This window comes from Pungitius pungitius, chromosome 12, assembly GCF_949316345.1.
Source record: "Pungitius pungitius chromosome 12, fPunPun2.1, whole genome shotgun sequence".
Taxonomy (NCBI): Eukaryota; Metazoa; Chordata; class Actinopteri; order Perciformes; family Gasterosteidae; genus Pungitius; species Pungitius pungitius.
In genome coordinates, this window is record NC_084911.1 from 16,554,524 (window position 1) to 16,566,739 (window position 12,216).

Genomic DNA, 12,216 nt, shown 5'->3' on the forward strand with positions numbered 1-12,216 from the left:
TACAATACCAAAAGTGGTCCTGCAAATGAACCGCCACAGCTTTTGCAAATAAGCATTATTTCTGTGAAATTACATAGAGATTGGATTTTGAGGTTTTCCTTCGGCATTATAATGTTCCAGCAGTCTTTTCCTTATTATCATATAAAGTTTGGACGCCCAACGTGGGGCTCGAACCCACGACCCTGAGATTAAGAGTCTCATGCTCTACCGACTGAGCTAGCCGGGCACTGAAGGGTGTTGCCATAGTAGACGGGCGCAACCTATTCTGGCCGTGACCCTTATTTACATGTGCTGTGAACGTATTTGTTTACCTGTGTTAGCACCTAAGGTTAGAAAAAGTTCTCAAAACAATGCTCAAATATTACAATACCAAAAGTGGTCCTGCAAATGAACCGCCACAGCTTTTGCAAATAAGCATTATTTCTGTGAAATTACATAGAGATTGGATTTTGAGGTTTTCATTCGGCATTATAATGTTCCATTAGTCTTTTACTTATTATCATATAAAGTTTGGACGCCCAACGTGGGGCTCGAACCCACGACCCTGAGATTAAGAGTCTCATGCTCTACCGACTGAGCTAGCCGGGCACTGAAGGGTGTTGCCATAGTAGACGGGCGCAACCTATTCTGGCCGTGACCCTTATTTACATGTGCTGTGAACGTATTTGTTTACCTGTGTTAGCACCTAAGGTTAGAAAAAGTTCTCAAAACAATGCTCAAATATTACAATACCAAAAGTGGTCCTGCAAATGAACCGCCACAGCTTTTGCAAATAAGCATTATTTCTCTGAAATTACATAGAGAATGGATTTTTGAGGTTTTCCTTCGGCATTATAATGTTCCATCAGTCTTTTCCTTATTGTCATATAAAGTTTGGACGCCCAACGTGGGGCTCGAACCCACGACCCTGAGATTAAGAGTCTCATGCTCTACCGACTGAGCTAGCCGGGCACTGAAGGGTGTTGCCATAGTAGACGGGCGCAACCTATTCTGGCCGTGACCCACATTTCCATGTGCCGTTAGGTTATTGGTTTACCTGTGTTAGCACCTAAGGTTAGAAAAAGTTCTCAAAACAATACTCAAATATTACAATACCAAAAGTGGTCCTCCACCGCCACAGCTTTTGCAAATAAGCATTATTTCTGTGAAATTACATAGAGATTGGATTTTGAGGTTTTCCTTCGGCATTATAATGTTCCAGCAGTCTTTTCCTTATTATCATATAAAGTTTGGACGCCCAACGTGGGGCTCGAACCCACGACCCTGAGATTAAGAGTCTCATGCTCTACCGACTGAGCTAGCCGGGCACTGAAGGGTATTGCCATAGTAGACGGGCGCAACCTATTCTGGCCGTGACCCTTATTTACATGTGCTGTGAAGGTATTTGTTTAACTGTGTTAGCACCTAAGGTTAGAAAAAGTTCTCAAAACAATGCTCAAATATTACAATACCAAAAGTGGTCCTGCAAATGAACCGCCACAGCTTTTGCAAATAAGCATTATTTCTGTGAAATTACATAGAGATTGGATTTTGAGGTTTTCCTTCGAAATTATAATGTTCCAGCAGTCTTTTCCTTATTATCATATAAAGTTTGGACGCCCAACGTGGGGCTCGAACCCACGACCCTGAGATTAAGAGTCTCATGCTCTACCGACTGAGCTAGCCGGGCACTGAAGGGTGTTGCCATAGTAGACGGGCGCAACCTATTCTGGCCGTGACCCCCATTTCCATGTGCCGTTAGGTTATTGGTTTACCTGTGTTAGCACCTAAGGTTAGAAAAAGTTCTCAAAACAATGCTCAAATATTACAATACCAAAAGTGGTCCTCCACCGCAACAGCTTTTGCAAAAATGCATTATTTCTGTGAAATTACATAGAGATTGGATTTTGAGGTTTTCCTTCGGCATTATAATGTTCCATTAGTCTTTTCCTTATTATCATATAAAGTTTGGACGCCCAACGTGGGGCTCGAACCCACGACCCTGAGATTAAGAGTCTCATGCTCTACCGACTGAGCTAGCCGGGCACTGAAGGGTGTTGCCATAGTAGACGGGCGCAACCTATTCTGGCCGTGACCCTTATTTACATGTGCTGTGAACGTATTTGTTTACCTGTGTTAGCACCTAAGGTTAGAAAAAGTTCTCAAAACAATGCTCAAATATTACAATACCAAAAGTGGTCCTGCAAATGAACCGCCACAGCTTTTGCAAATAAGCATTATTTCTGTGAAATTACATAGAGATTGGATTTTGAGGTTTTCCTTCGGCATTATAATGTTCCAGCAGTCTTTTCCTTATTATCATATAAAGTTTGGACGCCCAACGTGGGGCTCGAACCCACGACCCTGAGATTAAGAGTCTCATGCTCTACCGACTGAGCTAGCCGGGCACTGAAGGGTGTTGCCATAGTAGACGGGCGCAACCTATTCTGGCCGTGACCCCCATTTCCATGTGCCGTTAGATTATTGGTTTACCTGTGTTAGCACCTAAGGTTAGAAAAAGTTCTCAAAACAATGCTCAAATATTACAATACCAAAAGTGGTCCTCCACCGCCACAGCTTTTGCAAATAAGCATTATTTCTGTGAAATTACATAGAGATTGGATTTTGAGGTTTTCCTTCGGCATTATAATGTTCCATTAGTCTTTTACTTATTATCATATAAAGTTTGGACGCCCAACGTGGGGCTCGAACCCACGACCCTGAGATTAAGAGTCTCATGCTCTACCGACTGAGCTAGCCGGGCACTGAAGGGTGTTGCCATAGTAGACGGGCGCAACCTATTCTTGCGGGGACCCACATTTCCATGTGCCGTGAGGTTATTGGTTTACCTGTGTTAGCAGCTAGGGTTAGAAAAAGTTCTCAAAACAATGCTCAAATATTACAATACCAAAAGTGGTCCTGCAAATGAACCGCCACAGCTTTTGCAAATAAGCATTATTTCTGTGAAATTACATAGAGATTGGATTTTGAGGTTTTCCTTCGGCATTATAATGTTCCAGCAGTCTTTTCCTTATTATCATATAAAGTTTGGACGCCCAACGTGGGGCTCGAACCCACGACCCTGAGATTAAGAGTCTCATGCTCTACCGACTGAGCTAGCCGGGCACTGAAGGGTGTTGCCATAGTAGACGGGCGCAACCTATTCTTGCGGGGACCCACATTTCCATGTGCCGTGAGGTTATTGGTTTACCTGTGTTAGCACCTAAGGTTAGAAAAAGTTCTCAAAACAATGCTCAAATATTACAATACCAAAAGTGGTCCTCCACCGCCACAGCTTTTGCAAATAAGCATTATTTCTGTGAAATTACATAGAGATTGGATTTTGAGGTTTTCCTTCGGCATTATAATGTTCCATTAGTCTTTTACTTATTATCATATAAAGTTTGGACGCCCAACGTGGGGCTCGAACCCACGACCCTGAGATTAAGAGTCTCATGCTCTACCGACTGAGCTAGCCGGGCACTGAAGGGTGTTGCCATAGTAGACGGGCGCAACCTATTCTTGCGGGGACCCACATTTCCATGTGCCGTGAGGTTATTGGTTTACCTGTGTTAGCAGCTAGGGTTAGAAAAAGTTCTCAAAACAATGCTCAAATATTACAATACCAAAAGTGGTCCTGCAAATGAACCGCCACAGCTTTTGCAAATAAGCATTATTTCTGTGAAATTACATAGAGATTGGATTTTGAGGTTTTCCTTCGGCATTATAATGTTCCAGCAGTCTTTTCCTTATTATCATATAAAGTTTGGACGCCCAACGTGGGGCTCGAACCCACGACCCTGAGATTAAGAGTCTCATGCTCTACCGACTGAGCTAGCCGGGCACTGAAGGGTGTTGCCATAGTAGACGGGCGCAACCTATTCTTGCGGGGACCCACATTTCCATGTGCCGTGAGGTTATTGGTTTAACTGTGTTAGCACCTAAGGTTAGAAAAAGTTCTCAAAACAATGCTCAAATATTACAATACCAAAAGTGGTCCTCCACCGCCACAGCTTTTGCAAATAAGCATTATTTCTGTGAAATTACATAGAGATTGGATTTTGAGGTTTTCCTTCGGCATTATAATGGCCATTAGTCTTTTACTTATTATCATATAAAGTTTGGACGCCCAACGTGGGGCTCGAACCCACGACCCTGAGATTAAGAGTCTCATGCTCTACCGACTGAGCTAGCCGGGCACTGAAGGGTGTTGCCATAGTAGACGGGCGCAACCTATTCTGGCCGTGACCCTTATTTACATGTGCTGTGAACGTATTTGTTTACCTGTGTTAGCACCTAAGGTTAGAAAAAGTTCTCAAAACAATGCTCAAATATTACAATACCAAAAGTGGTCCTGCAAATGAACCGCCACAGCTTTTGCAAATAAGCATTATTTCTGTGAAATTACATAGAGATTGGATTTTGAGGTTTTCATTCGGCATTATAATGTTCCATTAGTCTTTTACTTATTATCATATAAAGTTTGGACGCCCAACGTGGGGCTCGAACCCACGACCCTGAGATTAAGAGTCTCATGCTCTACCGACTGAGCTAGCCGGGCACTGAAGGGTGTTGCCATAGTAGACGGGCGCAACCTATTCTGGCCGTGACCCTTATTTACATGTGCTGTGAACGTATTTGTTTACCTGTGTTAGCACCTAAGGTTAGAAAAAGTTCTCAAAACAATGCTCAAATATTACAATACCAAAAGTGGTCCTGCAAATGAACCGCCACAGCTTTTGCAAATAAGCATTATTTCTCTGAAATTACATAGAGAATGGATTTTTGAGGTTTTCCTTCGGCATTATAATGTTCCATCAGTCTTTTCCTTATTGTCATATAAAGTTTGGACGCCCAACGTGGGGCTCGAACCCACGACCCTGAGATTAAGAGTCTCATGCTCTACCGACTGAGCTAGCCGGGCACTGAAGGGTGTTGCCATAGTAGACGGGCGCAACCTATTCTGGCCGTGACCCACATTTCCATGTGCCGTTAGGTTATTGGTTTACCTGTGTTAGCACCTAAGGTTAGAAAAAGTTCTCAAAACAATACTCAAATATTACAATACCAAAAGTGGTCCTCCACCGCCACAGCTTTTGCAAATAAGCATTATTTCTGTGAAATTACATAGAGATTGGATTTTGAGGTTTTCCTTCGGCATTATAATGTTCCAGCAGTCTTTTCCTTATTATCATATAAAGTTTGGACGCCCAACGTGGGGCTCGAACCCACGACCCTGAGATTAAGAGTCTCATGCTCTACCGACTGAGCTAGCCGGGCACTGAAGGGTATTGCCATAGTAGACGGGCGCAACCTATTCTGGCCGTGACCCTTATTTACATGTGCTGTGAAGGTATTTGTTTAACTGTGTTAGCACCTAAGGTTAGAAAAAGTTCTCAAAACAATGCTCAAATATTACAATACCAAAAGTGGTCCTGCAAATGAACCGCCACAGCTTTTGCAAATAAGCATTATTTCTGTGAAATTACATAGAGATTGGATTTTGAGGTTTTCCTTCGAAATTATAATGTTCCAGCAGTCTTTTCCTTATTATCATATAAAGTTTGGACGCCCAACGTGGGGCTCGAACCCACGACCCTGAGATTAAGAGTCTCATGCTCTACCGACTGAGCTAGCCGGGCACTGAAGGGTGTTGCCATAGTAGACGGGCGCAACCTATTCTGGCCGTGACCCCCATTTCCATGTGCCGTTAGGTTATTGGTTTACCTGTGTTAGCACCTAAGGTTAGAAAAAGTTCTCAAAACAATGCTCAAATATTACAATACCAAAAGTGGTCCTCCACCGCAACAGCTTTTGCAAAAATGCATTATTTCTGTGAAATTACATAGAGATTGGATTTTGAGGTTTTCCTTCGGCATTATAATGTTCCATTAGTCTTTTCCTTATTATCATATAAAGTTTGGACGCCCAACGTGGGGCTCGAACCCACGACCCTGAGATTAAGAGTCTCATGCTCTACCGACTGAGCTAGCCGGGCACTGAAGGGTGTTGCCATAGTAGACGGGCGCAACCTATTCTGGCCGTGACCCTTATTTACATGTGCTGTGAACGTATTTGTTTACCTGTGTTAGCACCTAAGGTTAGAAAAAGTTCTCAAAACAATGCTCAAATATTACAATACCAAAAGTGGTCCTGCAAATGAACCGCCACAGCTTTTGCAAATAAGCATTATTTCTGTGAAATTACATAGAGATTGGATTTTGAGGTTTTCCTTCGGCATTATAATGTTCCAGCAGTCTTTTCCTTATTATCATATAAAGTTTGGACGCCCAACGTGGGGCTCGAACCCACGACCCTGAGATTAAGAGTCTCATGCTCTACCGACTGAGCTAGCCGGGCACTGAAGGGTGTTGCCATAGTAGACGGGCGCAACCTATTCTGGCCGTGACCCCCATTTCCATGTGCCGTTAGATTATTGGTTTACCTGTGTTAGCACCTAAGGTTAGAAAAAGTTCTCAAAACAATGCTCAAATATTACAATACCAAAAGTGGTCCTCCACCGCCACAGCTTTTGCAAATAAGCATTATTTCTGTGAAATTACATAGAGATTGGATTTTGAGGTTTTCCTTCGGCATTATAATGTTCCATTAGTCTTTTACTTATTATCATATAAAGTTTGGACGCCCAACGTGGGGCTCGAACCCACGACCCTGAGATTAAGAGTCTCATGCTCTACCGACTGAGCTAGCCGGGCACTGAAGGGTGTTGCCATAGTAGACGGGCGCAACCTATTCTTGCGGGGACCCACATTTCCATGTGCCGTGAGGTTATTGGTTTACCTGTGTTAGCAGCTAGGGTTAGAAAAAGTTCTCAAAACAATGCTCAAATATTACAATACCAAAAGTGGTCCTGCAAATGAACCGCCACAGCTTTTGCAAATAAGCATTATTTCTGTGAAATTACATAGAGATTGGATTTTGAGGTTTTCCTTCGGCATTATAATGTTCCAGCAGTCTTTTCCTTATTATCATATAAAGTTTGGACGCCCAACGTGGGGCTCGAACCCACGACCCTGAGATTAAGAGTCTCATGCTCTACCGACTGAGCTAGCCGGGCACTGAAGGGTATTGCCATAGTAGACGGGCGCAACCTATTCTGGCCGTGACCCTTATTTACATGTGCTGTGAAGGTATTTGTTTAACTGTGTTAGCACCTAAGGTTAGAAAAAGTTCTCAAAACAATGCTCAAATATTACAATACCAAAAGTGGTCCTGCAAATGAACCGCCACAGCTTTTGCAAATAAGCATTATTTCTGTGAAATTACATAGAGATTGGATTTTGAGGTTTTCCTTCGAAATTATAATGTTCCAGCAGTCTTTTCCTTATTATCATATAAAGTTTGGACGCCCAACGTGGGGCTCGAACCCACGACCCTGAGATTAAGAGTCTCATGCTCTACCGACTGAGCTAGCCGGGCACTGAAGGGTGTTGCCATAGTAGACGGGCGCAACCTATTCTGGCCGTGACCCCCATTTCCATGTGCCGTTAGGTTATTGGTTTACCTGTGTTAGCACCTAAGGTTAGAAAAAGTTCTCAAAACAATGCTCAAATATTACAATACCAAAAGTGGTCCTCCACCGCAACAGCTTTTGCAAAAATGCATTATTTCTGTGAAATTACATAGAGATTGGATTTTGAGGTTTTCCTTCGGCATTATAATGTTCCATTAGTCTTTTCCTTATTATCATATAAAGTTTGGACGCCCAACGTGGGGCTCGAACCCACGACCCTGAGATTAAGAGTCTCATGCTCTACCGACTGAGCTAGCCGGGCACTGAAGGGTGTTGCCATAGTAGACGGGCGCAACCTATTCTGGCCGTGACCCTTATTTACATGTGCTGTGAACGTATTTGTTTACCTGTGTTAGCACCTAAGGTTAGAAAAAGTTCTCAAAACAATGCTCAAATATTACAATACCAAAAGTGGTCCTGCAAATGAACCGCCACAGCTTTTGCAAATAAGCATTATTTCTGTGAAATTACATAGAGATTGGATTTTGAGGTTTTCCTTCGGCATTATAATGTTCCAGCAGTCTTTTCCTTATTATCATATAAAGTTTGGACGCCCAACGTGGGGCTCGAACCCACGACCCTGAGATTAAGAGTCTCATGCTCTACCGACTGAGCTAGCCGGGCACTGAAGGGTGTTGCCATAGTAGACGGGCGCAACCTATTCTGGCCGTGACCCCCATTTCCATGTGCCGTTAGATTATTGGTTTACCTGTGTTAGCACCTAAGGTTAGAAAAAGTTCTCAAAACAATGCTCAAATATTACAATACCAAAAGTGGTCCTCCACCGCCACAGCTTTTGCAAATAAGCATTATTTCTGTGAAATTACATAGAGATTGGATTTTGAGGTTTTCCTTCGGCATTATAATGTTCCATTAGTCTTTTACTTATTATCATATAAAGTTTGGACGCCCAACGTGGGGCTCGAACCCACGACCCTGAGATTAAGAGTCTCATGCTCTACCGACTGAGCTAGCCGGGCACTGAAGGGTGTTGCCATAGTAGACGGGCGCAACCTATTCTTGCGGGGACCCACATTTCCATGTGCCGTGAGGTTATTGGTTTACCTGTGTTAGCAGCTAGGGTTAGAAAAAGTTCTCAAAACAATGCTCAAATATTACAATACCAAAAGTGGTCCTGCAAATGAACCGCCACAGCTTTTGCAAATAAGCATTATTTCTGTGAAATTACATAGAGATTGGATTTTGAGGTTTTCCTTCGGCATTATAATGTTCCAGCAGTCTTTTCCTTATTATCATATAAAGTTTGGACGCCCAACGTGGGGCTCGAACCCACGACCCTGAGATTAAGAGTCTCATGCTCTACCGACTGAGCTAGCCGGGCACTGAAGGGTGTTGCCATAGTAGACGGGCGCAACCTATTCTTGCGGGGACCCACATTTCCATGTGCCGTGAGGTTATTGGTTTAACTGTGTTAGCACCTAAGGTTAGAAAAAGTTCTCAAAACAATGCTCAAATATTACAATACCAAAAGTGGTCCTCCACCGCCACAGCTTTTGCAAATAAGCATTATTTCTGTGAAATTACATAGAGATTGGATTTTGAGGTTTTCCTTCGGCATTATAATGTTCCATTAGTCTTTTACTTATTATCATATAAAGTTTGGACGCCCAACGTGGGGCTCGAACCCACGACCCTGAGATTAAGAGTCTCATGCTCTACCGACTGAGCTAGCCGGGCACTGAAGGGTGTTGCCATAGTAGACGGGCGCAACCTATTCTTGCGGGGACCCACATTTCCATGTGCCGTGAGGTTATTGGTTTACCTGTGTTAGCAGCTAGGGTTAGAAAAAGTTCTCAAAACAATGCTCAAATATTACAATACCAAAAGTGGTCCTGCAAATGAACCGCCACAGCTTTTGCAAAAATGCATTATTTCTGTGAAATTACATAGAGATTGGATTTTGAGGTTTTCCTTCGGCATTATAATGTTCCAGCAGTCTTTTCCTTATTATCATATAAAGTTTGGACGCCCAACGTGGGGCTCGAACCCACGACCCTGAGATTAAGAGTCTCATGCTCTACCGACTGAGCTAGCCGGGCACTGAAGGGTGTTGCCATAGTAGACGGGCGCAACCTATTCTTGCGGGGACCCACATTTCCATGTGCCGTGAGGTTATTGGTTTAACTGTGTTAGCACCTAAGGTTAGAAAAAGTTCTCAAAACAATGCTCAAATATTACAATACCAAAAGTGGTCCTCCACCGCCACAGCTTTTGCAAATAAGCATTATTTCTGTGAAATTACATAGAGATTGGATTTTGAGGTTTTCCTTCGGCATTATAATGGCCATTAGTCTTTTACTTATTATCATATAAAGTTTGGACGCCCAACGTGGGGCTCGAACCCACGACCCTGAGATTAAGAGTCTCATGCTCTACCGACTGAGCTAGCCGGGCACTGAAGGGTGTTGCCATAGTAGACGGGCGCAACCTATTCTTGCGGGGACCCTTATTTACATGTGCTGTGAAGGTATTGGTTTACCTGTGTTAGCAGCTAGGGTTACAAAAAGTTCTCAAAACAATGCTCAAATATTACAATACCAAAAGTGGTCCTGCAAATGAACCGCCACAGCTTTTGCAAATAAGCATTATTTCTGTGAAATTACATAGAGATTGGATTTTGAGGTTTTCCTTCGGCATTATAATGTTCCAGCAGTCTTTTCCTTATTATCATATAAAGTTTGGACGCCCAACGTGGGGCTCGAAACCACGACCCTGAGATTAAGAGTCTCATGCTCTACCGACTGAGCTAGCCGGGCACTGAAGGGTGTTGCCATAGTAGACGGGGGCAACCTATTCTGGCCGTGACCCCCATTTCCATGTGCCGTTAGATTATTGGTTTACCTGTGTTAGCACCTAAGGTTAGAAAAAGTTCTCAAAACAATGCTCAAATATTACAATACCAAAAGTGGTCCTCCACCGCCACAGCTTTTGCAAATAAGCATTATTTCTGTGAAATTACATAGAGATTGGATTTTGAGGTTTTCCTTCGGCATTATAATGTTCCATTAGTCTTTTCCTTATTATCATATAAAGTTTGGACGCCCAACGTGGGGCTCGAACCCACGACCCTGAGATTAAGAGTCTCATGCTCTACCGACTGAGCTAGCCGGGCACTGAAGGGTGTTGCCATAGTAGACGGGCGCAACCTATTCTTGCGGGGACCCACATTTCCATGTGCCGTGAGGTTATTGGTTTACCTGTGTTAGCAGCTAGGGTTAGAAAAAGTTCTCAAAACAATGCTCAAATATTACAATACCAAAAGTGGTCCTGCAAATGAACCGCCACAGCTTTTGCAAATAAGCATTATTTCTGTGAAATTACATAGAGATTGGATTTTGAGGTTTTCCTTCGGCATTATAATGTTCCAGCAGTCTTTTCCTTATTATCATATAAAGTTTGGACGCCCAACGTGGGGCTCGAACCCACGACCCTGAGATTAAGAGTCTCATGCTCTCCCGACTGAGCTAGCCGGGCACTGAAGGGTGTTGCCATAGTAGACGGGCGCAACCTATTCTTGCGGGGACCCACATTTCCATGTGCCGTGAGGTTATTGGTTTAACTGTGTTAGCACCTAAGGTTAGAAAAAGTTCTCAAAACAATGCTCAAATATTACAATACCAAAAGTGGTCCTCCACCGCCACAGCTTTTGCAAATAAGCATTATTTCTGTGAAATTACATAGAGATTGGATTTTGAGGTTTTCCTTCGGCATTATAATGGCCATTAGTCTTTTACTTATTATCATATAAAGTTTGGACGCCCAACGTGGGGCTCGAACCCACGACCCTGAGATTAAGAGTCTCATGCTCTACCGACTGAGCTAGCCGGGCACTGAAGGGTGTTGCCATAGTAGACGGGCGCAACCTATTCTTGCGGGGACCCTTATTTACATGTGCTGTGAAGGTATTGGTTTACCTGTGTTAGCAGCTAGGGTTACAAAAAGTTCTCAAAACAATGCTCAAATATTACAATACCAAAAGTGGTCCTGCAAATGAACCGCCACAGCTTTTGCAAATAAGCATTATTTCTGTGAAATTACATAGAGATTGGATTTTGAGGTTTTCCTTCGGCATTATAATGTTCCAGCAGTCTTTTCCTTATTATCATATAAAGTTTGGACGCCCAACGTGGGGCTCGAACCCACGACCCTGAGATTAAGAGTCTCATGCTCTACCGACTGAGCTAGCCGGGCACTGAAGGGTGTTGCCATAGTAGACGGGCGCAACCTATTCTGGCCGTGACCCCCATTTCCATGTGCCGTTAGATTATTGGTTTACCTGTGTTAGCACCTAAGGTTAGAAAAAGTTCTCAAAACAATGCTCAAATATTACAATACCAAAAGTGGTCCTCCACCGCCACAGCTTTTGCAAATAAGCATTATTTCTGTGAAATTACATAGAGATTGGATTTTGAGGTTTTCCTTCGGCATTATAATGTTCCAGCAGTCTTTTCCTTATTATCATATAAAGTTTGGACGCCCAACGTGGGGCTCGAACCCACGATCCTGAGATTAAGAGTCTCATGCTCTACCGACTGAGCTAGCCGGGCACTGAAGGGTGTTGCCATAGTAGACGGGCGCAACCTATTCTGGCCGTGACCCCCATTTCCATGTGCCGTTAGATTATTGGTTTACCTGTGTTAGCACCTAAGGTTAGAAAAAGTTCTCAAAACAATGCTCAAATA

At 43.3% G+C, this 12,216-nt stretch overlaps 1 protein-coding gene and 31 non-coding genes across 32 annotated transcripts in view; all 32 read right to left on the minus strand.

Moving 5' to 3' along the window:
* slc16a3a (solute carrier family 16 member 3a) overlaps positions 1-12,216 on the minus strand; it is a 242,377-nt gene that overhangs the window by 182,370 nt on the left and 47,791 nt on the right. The gene's annotated exons all lie outside the window — the stretch shown is intronic.
* trnak-cuu (transfer RNA lysine (anticodon CUU)) lies at positions 154-226 on the minus strand. Its single transcript has one exon. It is a non-coding gene; the product is annotated as a tRNA-Lys (tRNA).
* trnak-cuu (transfer RNA lysine (anticodon CUU)) lies at positions 516-588 on the minus strand. The gene has a single exon. It is a non-coding gene; the product is annotated as a tRNA-Lys (tRNA).
* trnak-cuu (transfer RNA lysine (anticodon CUU)) lies at positions 879-951 on the minus strand. The gene has a single exon. It is a non-coding gene; the product is annotated as a tRNA-Lys (tRNA).
* Positions 1,235-1,307, minus strand: trnak-cuu (transfer RNA lysine (anticodon CUU)). The gene has a single exon. It is a non-coding gene; the product is annotated as a tRNA-Lys (tRNA).
* trnak-cuu (transfer RNA lysine (anticodon CUU)) lies at positions 1,597-1,669 on the minus strand. The gene has a single exon. It is a non-coding gene; the product is annotated as a tRNA-Lys (tRNA).
* Positions 1,953-2,025, minus strand: trnak-cuu (transfer RNA lysine (anticodon CUU)). Its single transcript has one exon. It is a non-coding gene; the product is annotated as a tRNA-Lys (tRNA).
* On the minus strand, positions 2,315-2,387 carry trnak-cuu (transfer RNA lysine (anticodon CUU)). The gene has a single exon. It is a non-coding gene; the product is annotated as a tRNA-Lys (tRNA).
* Positions 2,671-2,743, minus strand: trnak-cuu (transfer RNA lysine (anticodon CUU)). Its single transcript has one exon. It is a non-coding gene; the product is annotated as a tRNA-Lys (tRNA).
* On the minus strand, positions 3,033-3,105 carry trnak-cuu (transfer RNA lysine (anticodon CUU)). The gene has a single exon. It is a non-coding gene; the product is annotated as a tRNA-Lys (tRNA).
* On the minus strand, positions 3,389-3,461 carry trnak-cuu (transfer RNA lysine (anticodon CUU)). Its single transcript has one exon. It is a non-coding gene; the product is annotated as a tRNA-Lys (tRNA).
* On the minus strand, positions 3,751-3,823 carry trnak-cuu (transfer RNA lysine (anticodon CUU)). The gene has a single exon. It is a non-coding gene; the product is annotated as a tRNA-Lys (tRNA).
* Positions 4,106-4,178, minus strand: trnak-cuu (transfer RNA lysine (anticodon CUU)). Its single transcript has one exon. It is a non-coding gene; the product is annotated as a tRNA-Lys (tRNA).
* Positions 4,468-4,540, minus strand: trnak-cuu (transfer RNA lysine (anticodon CUU)). The gene has a single exon. It is a non-coding gene; the product is annotated as a tRNA-Lys (tRNA).
* trnak-cuu (transfer RNA lysine (anticodon CUU)) lies at positions 4,831-4,903 on the minus strand. The gene has a single exon. It is a non-coding gene; the product is annotated as a tRNA-Lys (tRNA).
* On the minus strand, positions 5,187-5,259 carry trnak-cuu (transfer RNA lysine (anticodon CUU)). The gene has a single exon. It is a non-coding gene; the product is annotated as a tRNA-Lys (tRNA).
* trnak-cuu (transfer RNA lysine (anticodon CUU)) lies at positions 5,549-5,621 on the minus strand. Its single transcript has one exon. It is a non-coding gene; the product is annotated as a tRNA-Lys (tRNA).
* trnak-cuu (transfer RNA lysine (anticodon CUU)) lies at positions 5,905-5,977 on the minus strand. The gene has a single exon. It is a non-coding gene; the product is annotated as a tRNA-Lys (tRNA).
* trnak-cuu (transfer RNA lysine (anticodon CUU)) lies at positions 6,267-6,339 on the minus strand. Its single transcript has one exon. It is a non-coding gene; the product is annotated as a tRNA-Lys (tRNA).
* Positions 6,623-6,695, minus strand: trnak-cuu (transfer RNA lysine (anticodon CUU)). Its single transcript has one exon. It is a non-coding gene; the product is annotated as a tRNA-Lys (tRNA).
* Positions 6,985-7,057, minus strand: trnak-cuu (transfer RNA lysine (anticodon CUU)). The gene has a single exon. It is a non-coding gene; the product is annotated as a tRNA-Lys (tRNA).
* Positions 7,347-7,419, minus strand: trnak-cuu (transfer RNA lysine (anticodon CUU)). The gene has a single exon. It is a non-coding gene; the product is annotated as a tRNA-Lys (tRNA).
* Positions 7,703-7,775, minus strand: trnak-cuu (transfer RNA lysine (anticodon CUU)). The gene has a single exon. It is a non-coding gene; the product is annotated as a tRNA-Lys (tRNA).
* On the minus strand, positions 8,065-8,137 carry trnak-cuu (transfer RNA lysine (anticodon CUU)). The gene has a single exon. It is a non-coding gene; the product is annotated as a tRNA-Lys (tRNA).
* trnak-cuu (transfer RNA lysine (anticodon CUU)) lies at positions 8,421-8,493 on the minus strand. Its single transcript has one exon. It is a non-coding gene; the product is annotated as a tRNA-Lys (tRNA).
* On the minus strand, positions 8,783-8,855 carry trnak-cuu (transfer RNA lysine (anticodon CUU)). The gene has a single exon. It is a non-coding gene; the product is annotated as a tRNA-Lys (tRNA).
* Positions 9,139-9,211, minus strand: trnak-cuu (transfer RNA lysine (anticodon CUU)). The gene has a single exon. It is a non-coding gene; the product is annotated as a tRNA-Lys (tRNA).
* trnak-cuu (transfer RNA lysine (anticodon CUU)) lies at positions 9,501-9,573 on the minus strand. The gene has a single exon. It is a non-coding gene; the product is annotated as a tRNA-Lys (tRNA).
* On the minus strand, positions 9,856-9,928 carry trnak-cuu (transfer RNA lysine (anticodon CUU)). The gene has a single exon. It is a non-coding gene; the product is annotated as a tRNA-Lys (tRNA).
* On the minus strand, positions 10,574-10,646 carry trnak-cuu (transfer RNA lysine (anticodon CUU)). Its single transcript has one exon. It is a non-coding gene; the product is annotated as a tRNA-Lys (tRNA).
* Positions 11,291-11,363, minus strand: trnak-cuu (transfer RNA lysine (anticodon CUU)). The gene has a single exon. It is a non-coding gene; the product is annotated as a tRNA-Lys (tRNA).
* Positions 11,653-11,725, minus strand: trnak-cuu (transfer RNA lysine (anticodon CUU)). The gene has a single exon. It is a non-coding gene; the product is annotated as a tRNA-Lys (tRNA).